Below are 21,335 nucleotides of genomic sequence, written 5' to 3'. Positions count from 1 at the left end.
TAGAACTCTGTCGCACTATCATATTTGACATAATGAGACTTACGGTTTAATTTGCCAAAAAACGTTACATGGTTTCAAAGTGTAACATATTAGGATACTCGTGACCGTACATGTAAGTACAAATTCGGTAAGTACAATTTTTCTGCAGATATTTCATTAATATGCGATACACGTAGGCGGTCCTGAAATTCACTCAAGTGAGTGTGGAATTTTTAAATTATATCAAAATAAAATTATGAAATAATTCGCTTGAACTTAGTAGTTATACAAATGAAACGATGCCATCAACGTTTGGCGTTAGCTTATCCCAAATGTATTATAACTTCAATAGCAGTAACACTCCTAGGATCTAATGGCTTCGATTTTCTAACCCCATTAGACCGCGAACTGAGCGAAAGCGGATAGCGGGATCGGTAGCGACTATAATCAGCGTACTTAGGACCTCAGGCTGATGTTACGTCATCACCTAATACTGCGTGCTTTTCTGTAAATACACAACTACGCATATTAGTAACACGAGAAGCCGCGCGTGGCCGTGAACAACTTGGCCGGACAGATGGAGAGCGATGAGGGATTTCACCCGGTATTAAAGTTAATATAACAGGCCTGAGGGTACCCAGGGGGCGCGACGCGCCCCAGACGGTACGGTGTCGTCTGAGAGGATTATGTCCGAAGGAACTAACCTGTAATCAGCCGATAGTGATAAGCGTAAAAAAGAGAAAAACCTCAACGACGGGTCTTTCTTCTTCTCTCGTGTGGATCGTGAGGTGGATTACCAACCCCATCAACCCTAGTATCAGGGTTATTACCGCCACAGGCCCCTGACATGACTCATGTGACGACTACGTACTTACATCAGTAAGTAATAACGGGACCAACGGCTTTATGTGCCTTCCGAAGCACGGATCGTCTTACTTTGAACAATCAGGTGATCAGCCTGTAATGTTCTAACCAAACTAGGATTCAAAACGTGATTTTTGTGATTTGTCCCCACCGGGATTCGAACCCGGGACCCCCGGATCGTAAGCACTACGCTCAACCACTGAGCCACGGAGGCCGTTACCTTATTGGCCGCCTAGCCTAGGTATGTATAACTAGAGAAATTGGCTCGTGAGGGACATTATGTCGTGTCGTCACCACGTAAGCGCGTAAAGGTTTTACATATTGATGTTATCGTACACGCGCATCTGTGTGTAAGGCTTATTACACCCTAATAAGCCCTTGTGTGGCGTCTGACGCCGTTAAAGTAAGACCGAGGGGAGGGGAGGTGAGGTAAACCTAGCTCAGCCGTTGGCGGGAAGCGGAGAGATGCCTTTCTATACTTAGTATTATTCCTTGTTCTAAGCTATTGCTACCGCTCCGCTACCCGCTGTCGTTCAGAGAGCGGCTTTATATCGGCAACCGTTATAAATTGGCGGGCGACGCGACGGTCAGTTCGTTTATTAGTGCTCTCGACTGCTCGCTCAGATTGTACATGAGACGTCTACTGTTCCTGGTAATTGCTATTTTGTAAATACAGTCAATATACAACTAATGGTCGAGTTGCACTCGATCGAGAACGATTAGCAAGCATTAGTGACTTACGACGGGTTAGGTATATGACAATTCGCCCACATAATATCTAGACTGCGGGCGAGCTTATACTTCTATTTATTTTTTGTAGTCAATTCGCTGGAACGGTTTCGTGTGACTGGATCAGTTAACTACGAACGAAGAATGAAGAGGTAATGTAGTCCTTAAATGTTGAAATTATAATTTCTTTAATTTCGGGGCCTTTGGCGGCTCAATAGTAACCCTGACACCAGGGTTTGTGAGCTTGGTACTCCAACCTCACAACCCACACGATAGAAGAGAAGATTATAATTTCTGTGTGGGAATGACCTAAAGCACCTATTTATCCCCTCGTTCTTCGTTCGGAGTAAACTGAGCCAGTTTAATGAAATTACTTTATTCTAAATGGCCTAAAACATAATATTATAAAAAAAAACATAATGTTAATATATATTATCTTTTCATCATCCCATCATGCGTAGCTAATCATTTGTCATCAAACAAAACATAACTTCACGAATATATCCCAATTGGGGTAGTCAAAGGTACATCCATCGCAAGATGAAGTAAGTACCCACATCTCACCGAGCTTTCTGTTAGAAAAAGATAGGTGGTGAGTAGTACCGCCGCCTATAATGGTCGGGCTAACTGTGTTAGTGAAAACAGTACCACCTACACCTACCACCTACCTACCTAAATTTGTGTGCAATAAAGTGTTATATTATTATTATTAGGACCGATCGTCGTGGAGATCCTTGGGGGAGGCCTATGCCCAGCAGTGGGCGTCGTACGGCTGATGATGATGATGATTATTATTATTATTAACAGTGTTTTATGCTTCTGCTGCATATTCTTCACCAACCTTTTAATTTCGTTTTTCACAGATACAACCACAGCTTAAATTCATGTTATTATTCCACATTGTAATCCCCGGTCCATCGCAAGCAATAATCCCTTTAATCGACCTTATTTGTTATGTGATAATCCCTAAAACAACGTTTTCCCAGAAACAATAAAGGTTGATGACCTCCGATCACTACTGAATCGGATTGAGTTCAATAAAAATAATTAGTTACTGCGACATCTGCACCTGAACAGTTTGTCGTACATTAACGAAAATGACGCTCGCTATTTACATTCAGAAATCAGAAAACAGAAATCAGGATCATTTATTCAACGTAATAATCATGGATAAACTTGTTGAAGGTCAATGTAACATTTTTGTACTTACGTCATTTCGCAAGGTGTTATGGCTGAGGAGGAGAAATGACAAGAAACTGCAACAGCAACACATCTTTTAAAAACCAATGAGGATTTAAATTACAAGTTATTTAACTAGAGGAACACACTCAATACCAGACATTTTTATCATTTAGGTAGTCATTAATCTTATAATAAGCTTTTTTACATAAAGTAAGCTTCACATAAGCTTTAAAATTATTTTCTGACAAATTTAAAATATTATCTGGTATTTTATTGTAAAAACGTATACATAACGCCAAAAAAGATGAATTTAATTTACTTAATCTAGAATTTTGAAAAGCAATTTTATGTTTATTTCTTGTATTGTAAGTATACCTTTCACAGTTTCTCGGAAGGAGAGATACATTTTACGTACATATATAATGTTTTCATAAATATATTGACTTGCGACCGTCAGTATATTTATTTCTTTAAACAGCTCCCTCAAAGAGTCCCGACAACGCAGCTTATAAATAGCGCGACATTTTTATGGCAATGTGATGGAAAACGAAAAGGAGGACTGAGGAAAGAAAAGATTATTAATTAAGTAGACCAAAAATACTTACACAATATTATTTGACTCCACTTTTTCATTATCTGCCGGATAATACGTTGAAGATAATGTTACGACATTATATTTATGACCAAAAGCTCATGGGAGCCGTAGCCCGTAGGCCTAAACCAATGATTGTTTTCGAATTCATGTTTGGATCATAAATGATTATCACGTGCTTAGCGGTGAAGAAAACCCACGTTTTCGGAGGTATGTGACCTAACCTGTATTGGGTTGGTTTTCCCTTCGCGGGTTGGATTCAGACAGGCCGTCGCTTCTGTAAAAAAATCGGACCTGTCAAATCTTCAGGTTAGGTAAGCGTACCCTGTTAAAAGCGAGATAATGCTAGGGGGATGATTTATGATCAAATGCAGCTATGTTTAAATCCGATGTAATGGGGGAGCTTTTGCCATTTACCGCGGCACAAATCCTGGAATGCATGAACAATTTTATTATCTGTGAGCCAAACAAAAACATGAACAAAAATTTAAAAATATTGAATACCCTTTATAAACCTTTTTTTTTTATACCATTTAAACAAATTGAATAACCTTTTATAAACGTACCACTGCTGGGCACAGGCCTCCCCTCAATCATCCGGAAGGGGTATGGAGCCTTAGCGCGTTTTCGAACAACTTCGATTCTTAGCCAATCCGAGTTCGTCAAATGACTGAAATATTTGTTTGCTAGCTTGCGCACAATATCCATCCTATATCTCAGTAATTACCAACTATCCGTCATTCTCGGAATTTCATCTGATAAAAGAGAAAAGAAAAGTATGCAAATAGAAGCAAACAGAATTCCATAGTCTCTGCTTACCCCGGTGGGAAATAAGCATGAGTTTAACAATGTATGTATGATCTTATACAAATCAGTTGTAGTGTGAAGACGCCTTTAGGTACTTACTCCACCACGCTGACAAATCTTGAAAATCTTGAAAAAAATTACGTCATATTAAAAAATATAATAATGATTATGTACGTCAGTAAACCGATATAAGCAAATAAAACCTAACGTATAGAGAAATAATAATAATGGATAATTATAGATATAAGAAATTTAAGAAATAATAATTATAATGGAATTCTAAAAAAATTAATCGAACGAGTGCCCTCTACACCGGTTCCCAGGTGGCATAGCCGAGCTGCATTGTGTGACAGATGCGGCAGAAACTTAGTTGAAGCAGCTTAAACTGGACATATTCACAGGATATATTTTTGCCATAATAATAATGGAATTCCATAGTATCTGCTTATAATGGGAAATAGGCGTGAGTATACATAAAAATATCACTGTGTTCAAATTAAAACAACAAACAGATGAGTATCAATACAGTTGAATGACACAATCATACAAAATGTTAAAGATAAAACGAACGATTTATTGAACGCCGACCACATGCCTATGGTCAATTTGTACACTATCGCACTTTGTCTGATTTGCATAGTTGATATCGACTCGAGAAATTAATTCGTGTTCAATAACTATTTTTCTATCGTGTGGGTTGTGAGGTAGATGAATAACCTCTGTAGGGAGCGCTGGTAATTGTAATAAAACCCCACACAAACAATTGAATGAACTGTATTACTTAGGATATTAAATTAAATTACAAGATCCAAACATTGAGACGCGTTGGCTTGCTCGCGCTAGAGATGTGACTGACCATAAATGGTAGACTATTAGGTATGTCCCATACAACCTCATCAACCCTGGTGAAAGGGTTATTATTGAACCCCCAAAGGCCCCTGACTTGACTCAAGTAACGACTACTTACTTACATCAGTAAGTAGTAACCGGGACCAACGGCTTAACGTGCCTTCCGAAGCACGGATCATCTTACTTTCGGACAATCTGGTGATTAGCCTGTAATGTCCTAACCAAACTAGGGACCACAAAGTATTTTTTTTTTATATGGCTCCGCCGGGAATTGAACCCGGTACGTCCGGATCGTGAGCCCAATGCTCAACCACGGAGGACGTTAGTATATAAAATGTAAAGAGTCAAGAAGATGTTGTTAGATTCGTACGCGAGAAAGTAGTCACTATCAAACAATGTTGTTTGAGTAGAAGTCTCCCTCAAGTAGCAAAACTTTGCATGTGGTGTACTGCTGTTGACAGTCACGTCATTCAGTTGAAAGTTTTCGCAACCAAGATCTGGTTTTGGCAAGGATTCCTTTATGGAGAAAAATCTACCTTTTGTTTACTTTGTGTAAATAAGCAGAGTCGTACAAAAAGTCATGTTCGTACAAACACAAATATACTATTGCACCAGTAACAAAAGAGGCTTAACTAGGTCCATGGAAAATGGCGGCTTTATCGCTTAAACCGATTTCTTACAGACAACCATAAGACGAGCAAATATGTAAATATGTCATTGGGTTAGTATATTTCTCTTTACCTCGTGAAATAACGGCCTCCATGGTAATGGTCAGAGCGTTGGTCTTTCGATCTGTAAGTCTTGGGTTGGATTCTGTACGGGGAAATAAAATATCACAAGTGTCACATTGTGATCCCTAGTTTGGGAGGATATATGAACAAGATATCATGACAAGATTTATAAAATTATATGTACACATTATGATTAACCGCACAGCCAATCGCCCAAATAAAGGCAACAATTGTAAAAAAAAATTGTCAGAAAGATAACAACTGATGATTAGGTGCAACGAAAATTAAATGTACATTGCAGAGTGTGTGGTTAGAAATATGTTGCAGCCTTACATTAGCTACGTAATGAACGCCAAATTGTCGTAGTAATTTACAATTGTACGTTTTATGAAACAGATGCCAGAGGAAACAACTGAACTATAAATATTATATGTAGGTATTTACGTTTACTCACGCATTATAAGTGTAAAAAAACATAAATAGAAGGATAATAAAGCATTGTTGTATTGCGGGAAAAAGATTAATCTTTCAAAAGGAGGGTATTTCCCATTTTCATAATGGAATCTGCAGATTTAAACGCTACGATGCTGCAGTTGCGGTTGCATTTGTTTTCCAACATTTTAACGAGTAATCTCTTTTGTTTTTATGGTCATTTCTTTTCTTTGAAAAAGGCTGCAGGTTATATTAATGGCGACTGAATTCTTGTCTCTCCTGATGGAGATGATAAAAGTGACTCTAAGTATATTACTGTGGGATAGGGCATGAAGGAAACGATTAGTCTTTCTTTACCTTTGTTTATTTTACATGTTTTATATTTTTTTTACGTTTTCTCCTATTTAAACAACCGACCGCTATTTCCCTGTCACTCCGCAATCCTCTCTTCTCTCTCACTCACTCGTCGCTCTCTCTTTCACACACCTTTGCGTTACGTTTCATTCTGCCTACCATTCCTACGTTACTATAAACCTACGTAGCTTCCCACCCGCGTCTTCGTCCGCATATACTTCGGCATCTATTTTTATCCCACTAGGAGTTGATTTCCGGGATAAAACTATTCTATCTTCTTTCCTCAATCTCAAATTATGTCCTTATCAAATTTTATCTAAATCGGTTAAGCGGTTGAAGAGTTAAAAGGTAACAACAGATTGAGAGTTATATTCGCATTCTCCTATCGCGTGAATTGCGCGGTGGATTACCAATGTTATCAGAAGAAATCGGCTCGTAATGCCAGAATTTTAAAAATAAAAACTAATTTCAAAGTAAAACTTACTATTCTGTCAGCCCGTACGATATGGAAGAACCTGGTCTGCTTTCCCCTTGAGTTGCAATGTAAAAAAGCACATTTTAAAATAATAAAAGCTACAAAGGAAATTACAAAGAAAATTCAATGTGGGAAGTAACACCGGAACATAAATTCAGTTTTCTCTATGAACCACCTATATTTTGAACTGAATGTTTTATAGCATTTTGGTGCGAGTCAAAAGCGTACCTAATGCAAAATGAAATTCATTAAATTGTTTCAACGTACGTACGAATTTAAATAATCAATTTTGTTTCATTTAGATATTTGTGGCGTGTTTGCATTTGGCAGGGAATTGTTTTCGTATGGCCATTAACATAATGTAGTTGAGCAGTTACAGGTTTGTTTGAAAAAAATAAATAGTAACTGGTGCTGAAGCACTGTACTTTTTCTTTAAGCGCCAAACTCTTAAGTTAACTTCTTTATAAGAAACGACGATTGCCGTCTCTTTCTTCCACTGCAAGACAGAAGAAGAAGCAGGACTTTTAATTTAATGTAGATTTCATTGATAAATCTAGCCTCTTTTGTCGTGTGAGTTTTGAGGTGGATGACCAATCTCAGCAACCCTGGTGTAAGGGTTATTATTAGAAGAATGTTTGACTTTCACTATGAGGTCGAAGGTTGCAATCCGCACAGGCCTAAACCAATGAGTTTCGAATTAATCTTTAGATTACAAATGATTGCGACGTGCTCAGCGGAGAAGAGCATCGCGAAGAAACCCACGTTCCCGAGAAATGCGTTTCGGCGGTATGTGACATAACCTGATTGGATTGGTTTTGCCTTTTCGGGTTGGAAGGTCTACTAAAAGCGCATGCGTGCGATACGCTAACCGGTGGTGCTGTATCGCTTACTGCGTCGCGCGTGTATCGCTACTTTTCGAAGCGCGTGTGTGTAAAGTTTCACGTTTCGCATTTGCGTTGATGCCGCATTATAGTGTTGCTACAAAAATCACAAAGTGTAAAGGGCCATAAGGTACCAATAACCGCTATGTCTCATCACTTGTTCACTGCCTACATATATCTCAAAGATATTTCTCACACGCTCTACGTATTCTAATTGCATTTATTTGCACATCCTGCAGAATTTATTCTAAAAGTCCATATGTGCATAGAGTTAGTGATTTGCTCACTTCATTGTGGACTTGTGCTTTCGGATTCTGCTGAAAACCGAATGTTGAATGTCAAATAAAATGAAGTTTTGTTTTATTCATATTAGTTGCAGTTGACGCTGTGGCATAGAATATTGAATAATACTTTCTGTATAAAAAACGGTAACTGTCTCCGCCCCGCACCAATTTGTATTGGGCGTAGAGCTAGATTTACCTCACCCCCTCTGGGTTTTACTTAAGTCTTACGCGAGGACTGTCTGTCTCTCTCTCTCTCTCTCTCTCTCTTTATTTAAGAACTGAGCTCTTGTTCGCCTTCATTACTCCATAGATAGGGCGTGTAGAACTGTGGTTGCCCCAAACGCCTTCCGTTCCGCAGTACACCGACCAATTTCTCAATCGATGTTCTAGCCATTTCCTCGACCTCCAACCAGTACTGATACCGCTGCTGCCCGGCATCAGGGGTGCGCTTTTGAAGTAGCGGCGCCTACTCGCTACGTCACAAGATCGTCATAGAACCTAAGTAGCATTTTATAGGTTAGCCCGTCCTAGTGAGCTACCCACTACGTACTGCGTACTGTCTGTCTCGTTTAACGTAATAAGGTTCTAAATGAAGAAAAATCTGTACAGCGCCATCTATATCGTTTTCGAGGAAAGTAGCCTAGAAAGTTCCTCATTGAGTCGCTTTTTAAGTCTTGCCCACCCAGGCAATCATTCGGTTTGTATTAGGCACCTAACTAATACAAACCCAAATTAAAACGTGTTTTGTGAATCTAATAGGTAATTATCATATAACTAAAGATCAAGGAAAAGCCTATTTTAACCTCAATCAAATCACCTGTTCAACTCAAAAAGTAAATTAAATTTCAATAGGTTGGAACTGAAACCAACTTTTTGGGTTAAAATGTTAGCTTAGATTACTTTAGAAGTTCCACTTTAAGTAATGGAATTTATAATTTAAAGGGAAATCTGACGGAAGTAAGTATTTAAGTCACGTGGCTTATGATTCAGGACCCCGATACCGACCCCACCGGTGTGGTCGACGATTTCTGTCAATCAGCGCTTATCGCTATCGACCAACTAGGGTCGATTAATTTTTTCAAATATTTCTTCCTGTCAGACGACGCCCTGAGCCGATGTCCGCGCCCAACTGGGCACGCTCAGGCCTGTTGTCTTAAACGTTGTACCGGGTGAGAGCCTTCAGCGCTTCCTATTTTGTCCGCCCGAGTAGTTAATGCCATCTGCCGCAAATCTACAATAAGTAACAAAAAAACGTGGCTTAGGAACATCTTACTAAAGGTACAGAATGAAGAATAATACTACGTGTACTATGGTAACCCTCCGCCCCACACCAATTCATATCGCGCGTCGTCCCTGCTCCCTGTGTGTCTTACTTTAGTCTTATGTGGCCGTAAGCTGCTAAACAGTAAGAGGCACCTGAGGTTATTGATAATTTTGCATTCCCGAGTAGTTCGGATTTGGGTTTCGGATCGTATTTACGTCTTGTATATGTAATTTTAATTAATTAAATATATTCTTTTAGCATAATATATTTTTTTAAAGTAACGACTGTCCCACCCTGTAATAGAGCTTTAGTAGTGACCAGGGTGTGCATTGAGTTCGGTTCTTCATGTATGAAGATCGTGGTCAGCATTAAGGTTGCTTATCTATGATCTGCCTCCAGATCTGTCCTGCGTGTCTTTTACAACGGAGGGGAATGTAGAGAACGCAGTATCTTTCAGTTTTTCAGCCCATTTTATTGCTGAACGTCTGCGCGATCGTCCGCCTTCAGCGAACTCATTAATTCAATTCCCTTCTTCTTCTTCTATCGTGTGGGTTTGTGAGGTGGAGTACCAACCTCATCAACCCTGGTGTCAGGGTTACTATTGATCCGCCAAAGGCCCCTGACATGACTCATGTAACGACTACTTACTTACATTAGTAAGTAGTAACCGGAACCAACAGCTAGTGATGAAAGAAACTTAGTCTTTTAAGGCCTATTAAAAAGACTAGCCTTCATCTTAAAGGACTCTACTCTAAAATAAAGACTAAAGGTTCGAGTTTTTATTATAAAGACTAAACGACTTAAACGACTATAGTTGTTTTTAAAAAACTTAAAGACTAAAATGACTAAAGTTGTTTTTAAAAGGTCTAGCACCTGAGTATTACACATGACTCATGCATCATCTTTTGTGTCCTACTAACCACATAGATAGAAAAAAAAAACATAAGTTATATTCAGAAATGTTTAATGATTTGTGTATTATAATAAGACACGCATCACGCACGAACGACTAGCGCTCGCGCTACTAAAGGCTATAAGGCACTTTCAGTCGTTTTAGTCTTTTAAGCCTTTTACGTTATAAGGTTAAAGACTACGACTGAAATTAGTCGTCATTTGTAGTCTTATGACTAAAGACTTCAGGGTTACAAGACTAATTTAGTCGTAAGGCGTTAAAAATTAGTCTAGTCTTTTTAATAGGCCTTGAAAGACTAAGTTTCTTTCATCACTACCAACAGCTTAACCTTCCTTCCGAAGCACTTCCCTTTGTTTACAAAGACTCCAAACCTGTCATTTGAGTTTTACAGCTAATTCTAGGACACACTGTATGGTTCGGCGACTTGTAATGCTGACAAATAGCCGTCGGTGTGTGCCGCGTGCGATGATTCATGCCATTGGCCGCATGCCAGGCACTCCCTTGACTCGCCACACTGACGAGATAGCCAATCTTGGTAAATAATTTTACTCGCGAGTGTACTTGCGAGTATTGAGATGGGAATTGTGGAGTTTATTGAGAATATGCTTTTATAAAAACATAAACAATCTATAGGCGATTCTCACACTGCCTCGCATGATGCAGCGTAGCGCGTGGATGCGTGTTCTTCCGTTGCTTGTAAGTATCTCCGTTTGTATAGAAAACACGCACAGTCTAACACAGGCAATGTGAGAATCGCCATAATGTGACCCGCCGCTGGGCAGAATTCTCCCCTCGATTAATTGGAGAGTAGTATGGAGCATTATACTACGCTGTGACCTGTTACGGGTAAGTGGAATACTTGGGCTAGTCAATACTAGCCCGCGAATAGGTTACCCTAGTGGGCAATTGGTGATTTGATTCAATAACTTATTCTTCTATCATGTAAGTTGTGTGAACAATATAATCGACCTCATTAACCCTGACAGGGTCACTATTAAGCCGCCCAAGAGCCCTGACGTGACTAAAATTCGCTGTGTGATTTGAATTATTAAATTGTAAAATCAAAAATCTTATTAGAATGAAGTGTCCATATCCATATCAGAATTTCGTCATCATAAGTGCCTGCAACAAGTCTTCAGATCGCTTGTGACTTTGTCCACCCTATTAGGATTGTGTGTTGTTTGCTCATTGACCCGACCGAGAAGCGAACCCAATTGGATTGTGTGAAATGATTAAACTGATAATGATGAAGATGAAAAATCGAAAAAATAAGGTGCCAAAGTATCTAACTTTGTAAGTTTTTAATAATCTCTCGAAAATAGTAATTTTCCTTTAATGTTTGTCACGATGCTTTGTATACCTAATTAAAAAAAAAAAACTTTTTTACTCGACTACGTAGAAGCAAAAAGGAGGGACCCACAATGTTTTTGTCAACTTTTAATAGGTAGCTATATTTTAAAGTAACATTTTATTAATTACGTTATGAACACTTTGATGGTTTCTTTTAGAGATATAAAAAAAAGTTTAAAAAAGGACTATTAAAAAGTACACGGAAAAAATTACTGATTAAAGCTTTTATTTTTTATGAACAGTTTTTAACTAGGCAGTCATGCTTACCACAAAGTTTGCTTTTAATTTATCTCTTAAAAATACTTTCATTTATAAATAAAATTGTTCTACCCAAAATGCAAAATGTTTTTGCCAAAGTTTTGTTCATACCTAATTCGAGTAGGTAGGTAAAAAAATCTTCTGAACTTTTGTGACAAACGTTCAAATACGGCCTTCAGATCAGACTCGACTCCGTCTTATAATCCAGCTTTAGCAGAAAAAAAACGCTTTGATCACGAGTTTTACGAGAGCCCACTGAAAGCCAAAGATATCTACATCAATAAAATCCTGAACCCACTATCACGTTCACCCAAAAATAAATAATCATCAAGTAAACTCATGAGGTTACTTCAAAGCTTGTTTGGCTACAAGCAGACGTTACAGATTCTAATGAGACCCACCTCGGATTTACAACATTATCCTGTTTATGCTTCAATAAGTTTGCTGCTTGGCTGAACAGTCGTGTAGTCTTTGCCTCGCGGTGCAGCTGAAAGTAGTCAGTCTGGCTCGAGCCGCCGGCGCGCGTGGACGTGTTGTGCGTTTCGAAATTTCGAAGTTGTTACGAAAATAGTAACGTCTGACGGTTGTCTCATATCTCGGTACTTGACGTGTTGTATTTCAGTGACAGTGACATGCACGTTATGGTGAGTGCAATAAAAGTGCACACTGAGCTTTTAAGTTTCGGCGTTTTTGTTTCTTAGAACTTTGGTGCATTTTATGGATTTGGGATTAGGTAAGTTGGATTGTTGACTATTTTTACTGTTTCAGTGTGGAACTTTCGATGCCATTTTGTGATAACTGATAACATTGACAAAATTTGTGATTTAATTAATCGTAGGTAGTACGTCCAAAAATATGGTCTTCTTCCTGTGTTTCAAAAATCTCAAAAATGTTATTTATTTACCGTTACAATTTATTTTTCATAATAATTTTATCCGCTAAAATAAAAACCCAACTTAAAACTAATTAAAATTTTACAACGCCTGACTAGGTAATTCAATTCTGGTCTTCTAAGTACCTACCTATAATAAATTGGAAAATCATTATTAGGTACGTATATTATTATCCTCCTTGCCGAAATAAAACATTGAATGTGAGTCCGTAGAAAGTAAAATTAATACTTAGTAGGTACTAAATATACGTAAAATAAAAAGAAGTAAATATTTTGACGGCAAAATTTTAATTAAGAACAACAACATCGTACCTAGTTGTTAAGGAAAGTCGGCGCCGTATTATTATGCTGCCGTTTACTCACACTTTGCCTCAAGGTGCCTTTTAGAGAGTACCAAAAATGTTCCCGAATAATATGTTCATAAAATTACCCATTTCTGAGAGAGCGACAGTTGGGAGGGTAAACATCGAAAACGGGAGAGGACCCCAATCAATCTTGCCTTCAGGCAAAACGGAATTTGTTAGATTACCTATCTAACTATAGGTCCCTAGGTTAACCTCTCATATGCCGAGATACCAGACACAATAGATTTTACATTGTGTCTGGTCGAGATCCGCGTTCCGGCGTTCGAAAGATTAAAGCTTCTTTTTTAAGTGCTCATTGCTAAAACAAAGATAGGGAGGCCTAAACGTCTATTTTTTAAGTAGGTACTTACCTATTCTTACATGCTCATACATCTTATATATATAGCAATCATAAAAATTACGTTATAAAATTAAAAATATGTTCAACATTCATAATTATTCTTATTTTCAAACAAATGATTAAATATTAATGAAAAAATTGGAAACAATAACATAACATGAGACATTACGTAGGTACTAAATAAACAGAATTTTAATTAAGTAAATGCTGAGCAACAATGACTTCAATGAGGGGAATATTGTATTATGTTTTTCCATGAAGTTATAATATCAAATAATTTCTTTAGTAATTGGCCATGCTCGGTTTTTGTAAAAGTACAGAAAGCTGAAAACCATTTCGAGATAAATGAATTGGAAACAACTCCCTATATTTACTTTAAGGCATTTTTTATTTCTTGCTTTAGTGACGTCACCAAGGGTGAAATTTTAAGTGTTTCTAAAAAATAGATAGGATTGATAAAACACAAAAATATCGAAATTGGTTCCTTAAAATGGACTATATTTTCAAAACAAATTATAAAACAAATACATAAAAAAATCGTAGCATGGCCAATTTCTTGTTTTGATTAATTTCACTAGTTGGAAACTCAGGACTAGAATATTACCTATTACCTGCCTTCTATTAATACAAATAGAAATTATACTTTATTAAACACAACATAAGAAATAATTAAATATGCACAAAACTTTCAGAACAATTAGCGACTGTATTTGGATTTTTAGATTTTATTGATTTCATGGAAAGCATTAAAACACAATTTCGCTCTACAGCGTGGGTGAGAGTCCTCAGCGCTCCATTTGTGCGGCCAAGTAGCTAATGCCGTCTGCGGCAAACTTAAATAATTAAGTCATGTTAAAAAAGTAATGCTGTATATTCACTACATAAACATAAACTGCCTATATACGTCCCACTGCTGGGCACAGGCCTCCCCTCAATCAACCGGAGGGGGTATGGAGCATACTCCACCACGCTGCTCCACTGCGGGTTGGTGGTGGTATATTCACTAACTGTAGAGCAATAGCACTTTTGATATTCAGTCCTTAGATGGTAATTATTATATTTAATCCTGAAGTGACAGGTGTTCACTTCTAGTGATCATGTCGAAGAGGACGTAATCGCTCTGTCGGTTTTCCCGACATATATCTTTCATCGTCATCATTAATTTAAGAGTCACGATCTTGTCGGTTAGCATTCTCCGTTCTTGTTTATCAAAGGCCAATTCTTTGACTTGCTTATATACACGACGACGTTCGTCTTCTCTTTAATTTGTCCCATATAAGATCTTTTTTTAAGCGCGTATAAATTCTTAGAGGCAAATATTGAGAGTTATTGAGGACAGAAGAGGCAAAATGATTGGACATTTAATAAGACACGACGAATTAATTAAAACATCATAGAAGGGAAGTTACAAGGAAAGAAAGGAAGGGGAAGACCAAGAAGAGCTTACATGTAACAGATTAAAGAGAAGGCGAACGTCGTGTCTTATAAGGAAGTGAAGGAAATGGTCTTTGATAGACAAGAATGGAGAATGCTACACCAACAAGAGCGTGGTTCTGAAATTAGTGATAGGAAAAATTAATGGTTTCAAAAAAATAAAATTTTTAACAAAAAAAAAACCGACTTCAAACGCAAAACTAAAAAGCAATAAATAAATTTACTTCGCACAAAGTAATTAGTACGTATTTTCAATTAGTTAATTAATTTTATAAATCTGAAGCCGGTGCCAAGGAAATGCTACAACGAAGTACCGATTCTTATATTTTTCAATACTGATTGTTTTGTAATTTTTTGTTTGACATTGTTTTGTAATTGCTTTGATATAGGTATTAAACAATATTGTGTGTACATTGTAATTTGATATTGTAGTAGGGTTGTTGTAGCATTTACTTGGCACCGACTTCAGATTTATAAAATTAATTAACTAATTGAAAATACGTACTAATTACTTTGTGCGAAGTAAATTTATTTATTGCTTTTTAGTTTTGCGTTTGAAGTCGGTTTTTTTTTTGTTAAAAATTTTATTTTATTTTACGATTTTAAGTGATGGTTAGACTGAGCAAGGATGCAGACAGACAGATTTTCTGATTTATATTGATATATAATAATATATGATTAGTAGTGATCACAATTATTATTGATGAACATGTTTACACACACACACTCACACACGCGCACACGCACACGAGCACACGCGCACGTACACACGCACACACACACAGACACACGCACACACACACACACACACACACACACACACACACACACACACACACACACACACACACACACACACACACGCACGCACACACACACACGCGCACACACACACACACACACACACACACATACACACATGTGGTTGTCAGTGGAAGCTGCTATCATACACACTCACGCACACATATAGATACAGTAGATTTCGCGTGGTTCGCTCGCTGCTAAAGCAGCTCGCGTGTCCTGTTTATTCGAAACTGTCCCTCTTCGTATGGCGGCCATCTTGTTTTTCCGCCATTTTGTTTTTTTTCACCGGCGACAGAATTTGACCAAGATTTAAATAGGTGTCGTGGAAACAAACAAAATCCAGGTGCAATAGGTTTGCCAGGCCGTAGGATGTCTCCCTGATTGGGAGCAGTTTTCAAAGATGACGTTCCGATCACACCCCTATACATCATTTTTAACCCCAAGACATTTTCTGGAAAAACAAAATTTTGTATGGCGGCCATCTTGTTTTTTCGCCATTTTGTATTTTTTTCACCGGCCATTAAATTCGACCAAGATTTAAATAGGTTTCGAGAAAGAAAAATTGGTTCAGCTGCGATAGTTTCGCCAGGCCGTAGGGTGTCACCCTGATGCGGAGCAGTTTTCGAAAATCGGGAAGTATTTCCATACTTAACATGACGATTCGATCACAACCCCGATATATATTTTATACCCCGAGACATTTTCTGAAAAAACAAAATTGTGTATGGCGGCCATCTTGTTTTTCCGCCATTTTGTTTTTTTTTTCACGCGCTATGGAATTTGACTAAGATTTAAATAAGTGCTCTGAAAGAAATATTGGTTCACGTGCGATAGTTTTGCCAGGCCGTAGAGTATCTCTCTGATGCGGAGCAGTTTTTGGTGACCAGAAAGTATTTCCGTACTCTACATGACGTTTTGAGTAAGCGCCCCATACATTATTTTTACCCAAAGGGGCTTCTTCCAAAATCGACAAAATTTTGTATGGCGGCCATCTTTTTTTTCCGCCATTTTGTTTTTTTGCACCGGCGTTTGGATTTGATCAAGATTTAAATACGTTTCGTGAAAGAAAAATTGCTCCAGGTTGTATAGTTTTGCCAGGCCATAGGGTGTCTCCCTGATGCTGACCAGTTTTCGAAGGTCGGGAAGTTTTCCCGAAGCCTAAAGAACGATTTGATCAATATGACTTTACAAACGCACTAGTCGCTCCTACGATTTTTGAAAATTCCCCTCGATTTCTCTGGTCTTCCATCATCAGATCCTGACTTCCTTGACATGGGACCCCCTTGGGTATATCTCCTTTCAAACAAAAAAAGAATTATCAAAATCGGTACATATACGACGAAGATATGCCCGAACAAACATAAAAAAAAAAAAAAAAAAAAAAAAAAAAAAAAAAAAAAAAAAAAATATACGGTCGAATTGAGAACCTCCTCCTTTTTTGAAGTCGGTAAAAAGCAAATCAAAACTCTACGGTTTTTTCATTCGCTCCCAGTCCCGTATAGAAGCAATTCTCTACGTCTCAAAATCGATCGCGATAGGCACCCTTGAACTATATCTGTATTTCAATATAATTATGTATCTTTACATTTCTGTTAGAATCATCCGTTTCCCCTAATGTATTAGATTCTCATGTCATCAAGTCAATCAATAAGTCACCCTCTCGTCAAGCTTCACATGTGCTATCTCATTTTGTTCGACCCTTCGTATTTCCACACTTTGTTATTCTATTCTTATTGTCTTCTGTGGTATGTCTCGTATGTATAGATGAAGATTATACTTGCATACATAATAATATACATTAATGCGGAGCCCTGGTAGCCCAGTTGGTAGAACGCTTGCCTCTCACTTTGAAGTCGCAGATTTGAATCTAGTAGAAGCCTAAACCAATGATTGTCGAATTTGTTATCAAATTCATGCTTGGATCATAAATGATTATCACGTGCTCAGCGGTGAAGGAAAACATCGTGATGAAACCCACATTTCCGAGAAATGCATTTTCGGAGGTAAATGACCTAACCTGTATGGTGCTGGTTTTCCCTTCGCGGGTTGGAAGGTCAGACAGACAGTTGCTTCTGTAAAAACCGGATCTGTCAAATCTTCAGGTTAGGTGAGCGGACCCTGTGAAAAACGGGATAATGCTAGGGGGACGATGATGATGTAAATATTCGCGTACTACTTATTTGTCCTTTATTTGATGAGTGAAGCGCCGCCATGACATGTTGCAAAAGTCTTCTAGCGACAATCAGACAATATTCTTTTGTCTTGCTACATGCTTGCTACTAATAACAATGAATTGCAATTTAAAGTAAACATAAACAATGATAGCATCCAATTGTAGTTCGCCCAAGTAGCAACCGATTGTCTTAAAAGAGAATTGTAGATATCTTGAAGGCAAGTAGACTAAATCAAGCCCTTGTCTTGGATAAGTCTTATATGTCTCCAAGATATCCCTCAAGATATCTTGAAGACACAGTTTAGTAAAAGTGGGCACATACTTTAACTCTTATACAAGACAGACTTAAGACAACGCTAAGTCAGACTTAAACCCTACTTTAGACAATGTTCTTGCGTATTCTAAACTTAGAATTCTTGTAGTATCACTTAATACCAAGAATGTATACTTGAAGATATCTACAATACTTAGTTAAGACTATAGGATTGAATTGCACTGAGTCAATTGTAACTTAACGAAGTAAAACTTCAGGTCATACTTAAAACGATTTTTACTTCACGCGTCTTTATTTTAGAATATAATGGCGAACATTTACATTAACACAAGAAATGAAGTCTGTAAGAAAATGGCGACTAAAATACTAGTTGTTATTTTAACAAAAGGTTATTCCGCCGTTTCACATACAGGAAATTATAAACGCATGATTGTTTCTCGTGTAAAATCGATAGAAAGTGTTAAAAAACAGAAGGGCCTTGAATATACCAGAAAAATAATAATAAAATTTGTATTGATTATTCAGCAAATAAAAAAAATGGTGACATATGGTACAAATAAATTCATTTTCTATTAATACGTGACAGCTGAACGCAGTAATTGTTACTACAACAGAAATATTATATTAATTTACTTCAGTTTTTGACGATAATATTGTCAAAAAAAATTACTTGTTTTCGTCCCGTAAGTGCAAAATGGCGTTAAGTAATATTTTTCTAAATGAAGTAAGACTTTAGAAACAATTGATTTCGTAAGAATCAGTTTAGAAAAGTAAAGTCAAGTTGCACTTCATCAAGTACTAGTTAAGATAATAAATTTTACTTCAATTGTCTAGGAGTATACCCACTTAAGACAAAAAGTATTTAGTGAATTCCTACTTAAAACTCTTATATCTAAAGTTATCCTCTATTTTGATTTAGTGAAGTATTGTCGTAAAATCATGTTTGTTTATTTTGTGCCAGAATTAGCTATGTAACAAGTAACAATTAAAATCGAACGAGCTTTTAAAACGTATGGAAAGTATGTTTGTTTAAGAGGTAAGTTTTTCGACTCGTGGAAGATAAACAATATTGTTATGCTAAGTTCTTACTTGGATAGGAATGTGATTTACTTAATTGTTTAATATTTATCAGAAATGGAACTAACAAACATAAACTCAATTTGCTAATGAGTCTCCGCGCATACATTCTCATAGGTTACCTACATGGTTCGCTGACGCAAAGTAGGTACGATCACCGCGGTTCTAATTGCCAACGGAAACAATGTGATTATTGTAAAAATTTACGAGTGTCCGTTGAATATTGTATATACGAAGAACCCTTGCAATTTGATTAACGTCGTGTGTGTGCGCGGTAGTTTCTAATCCCACCAAAAACATTATTGTTAATAAAGGCGGCCAAATTCCCGATGACTTTTATCAAGCTAAAAACATATTGGAATCGAATCTAATGCTCACTTTAAATGCATTTAACCATACACAAAACTTAAAATATATTTATGATTGTGAATAAAGCTTAGTTAAAAATAGGTACATTTTTAAAATTATTAAAAGAAATAATGAAATGAAAGAAAAGTATCTAGACACGCGGTAGCGTGTCAAGCCAAGTTCAAGAAATAGAACTGGCGAGCCGCACCGTGTATATTACACATATATTACACGAACCATCTGGAGCCACTTTTGACCCCCTCATAAATCAAAAACTATATCACATAAACGTATCAAATTTGGCTCATATATTGAGACTTGCAACATACATATGTGTTCTAAATTTCATAAGCTTATCTCAAACGGTTATTTAGATATTAATATCCAAAAATCCTCATTTTTATCATTGACTGACTGACCTATAGATCAAAACTCTAACCCAGTTGCAGATGACCTAGAAAGTTAAAATTTGGTATGCAGATAGGTAATTAGATGAATACAAAGGAAAAAAAAACTAGCAACTTTTAAATAATTAGATTCTATTATGAACGCTTAACATAAATACCTAATTAGTGCCTGTACCTAACTATAGATGTAAGAATCAGTAAGTAATCAAAACTCATGACAGCCGGTCTTTTTGTGGTAGGTATGTAGATTAACTTAACATAACATATCACGCCTATATGCCCTATCGGGGTAGGCAGAGCACTAAGTGATCATGGAACCACTTGATGCCACATTCGACAAGTACTATGAGGGTAGGTAAGCAAGTTGGAACATGTATTGTGTTTAGCGGTGATAGGTTGTCAGCTTTTCGCCCATGATATAACACAACTCTCATCCATTTTACTGGCATATATTTTTTTTAACTTAACGTGAATCTTAAACAAGTTTAATAGGTATTCAAATGTTTTATTTTTATAAAGTCGACTTTTAGTTTTGAATTTGTCCTTTTAAAAGGACCCACGCGTTACGAGGATATGTACTTACCTACAAAAAGTAATGATATCCAATCAAAAACATAAATGTGAAATGAGAGCCAAGTTCAATATTATCGTTAGCAAAGTTTTTTAGTTACAAACAAACTCAATTTGCTAACGAGTCACCGCGCATACATTCTCATAGGTACATGGTTCGCTGACGCAAAGTTGGTACGATCACCGCGCTTCTAATTGCCAACGGATACAATGTGATTTTTGTAAAAATTAACGAGTATCCGTTGAATATTGTATACACGAAGAACCCTTGCAATTTGATTAACGACGTGCGTGTGCACGGTAGTTTCTAATTCCACCAAAAACATTATTGTTAAAAATGGCGACCAAGTTCCCGATGACTTTATCAAGCTAAAAAAATATTGGAAGCGAATCTAATGCCCACTTTAAATGCATTTTACCATATACAAAACTTAAAATAGATATGTTTATGATTGGCAATGAAACTTTGTTAAAAATAGGTACATTTTTAAAATTATTAAAAGAAAGAATGAAAGAAGAAAGAAAAGTATTTATTTATTATTAGACTAATAGGTACCTACTTTTAAATTTGAACTTAGCAGGTTTTTAATATAAAACTCGATTTTTCATGGTGTAGTGTTGCCGTGCGCTTAGACTAGGTTAGACTAGTTTAATCATTTTTGAGAAGATTTGTGCGAGACGTAGGTACCTGGGCCGCCACACGCTGG

General features: G+C 37.1%; 1 protein-coding gene across 2 annotated transcripts in view; it reads left to right on the top strand.

The window, feature by feature from the left end:
* The first annotated feature begins 12,467 nt into the window (after positions 1 to 12,467).
* LOC126366579 (glutamate receptor-interacting protein 1) overlaps positions 12,468 to 21,335 on the top strand; it is a 347,130-nt gene continuing 338,262 nt past the window's right edge. For both annotated transcript variants that reach the window (XM_050009726.1, XM_050009725.1), the window contains exon 1: positions 12,468 to 12,677. The gene's annotated coding sequence lies outside the window, so the exon portion shown is untranslated. The remainder of the gene's footprint in view (positions 12,678 to 21,335) is intronic.

Source organism: Pectinophora gossypiella, chromosome 5 (genome assembly GCF_024362695.1).
Source record: "Pectinophora gossypiella chromosome 5, ilPecGoss1.1, whole genome shotgun sequence".
Taxonomy (NCBI): Eukaryota; Metazoa; Arthropoda; class Insecta; order Lepidoptera; family Gelechiidae; genus Pectinophora; species Pectinophora gossypiella.
The sequence above is the reverse complement of the archived record's forward strand: the minus strand, read 5'-3'. Positions and strand labels throughout refer to the sequence as shown.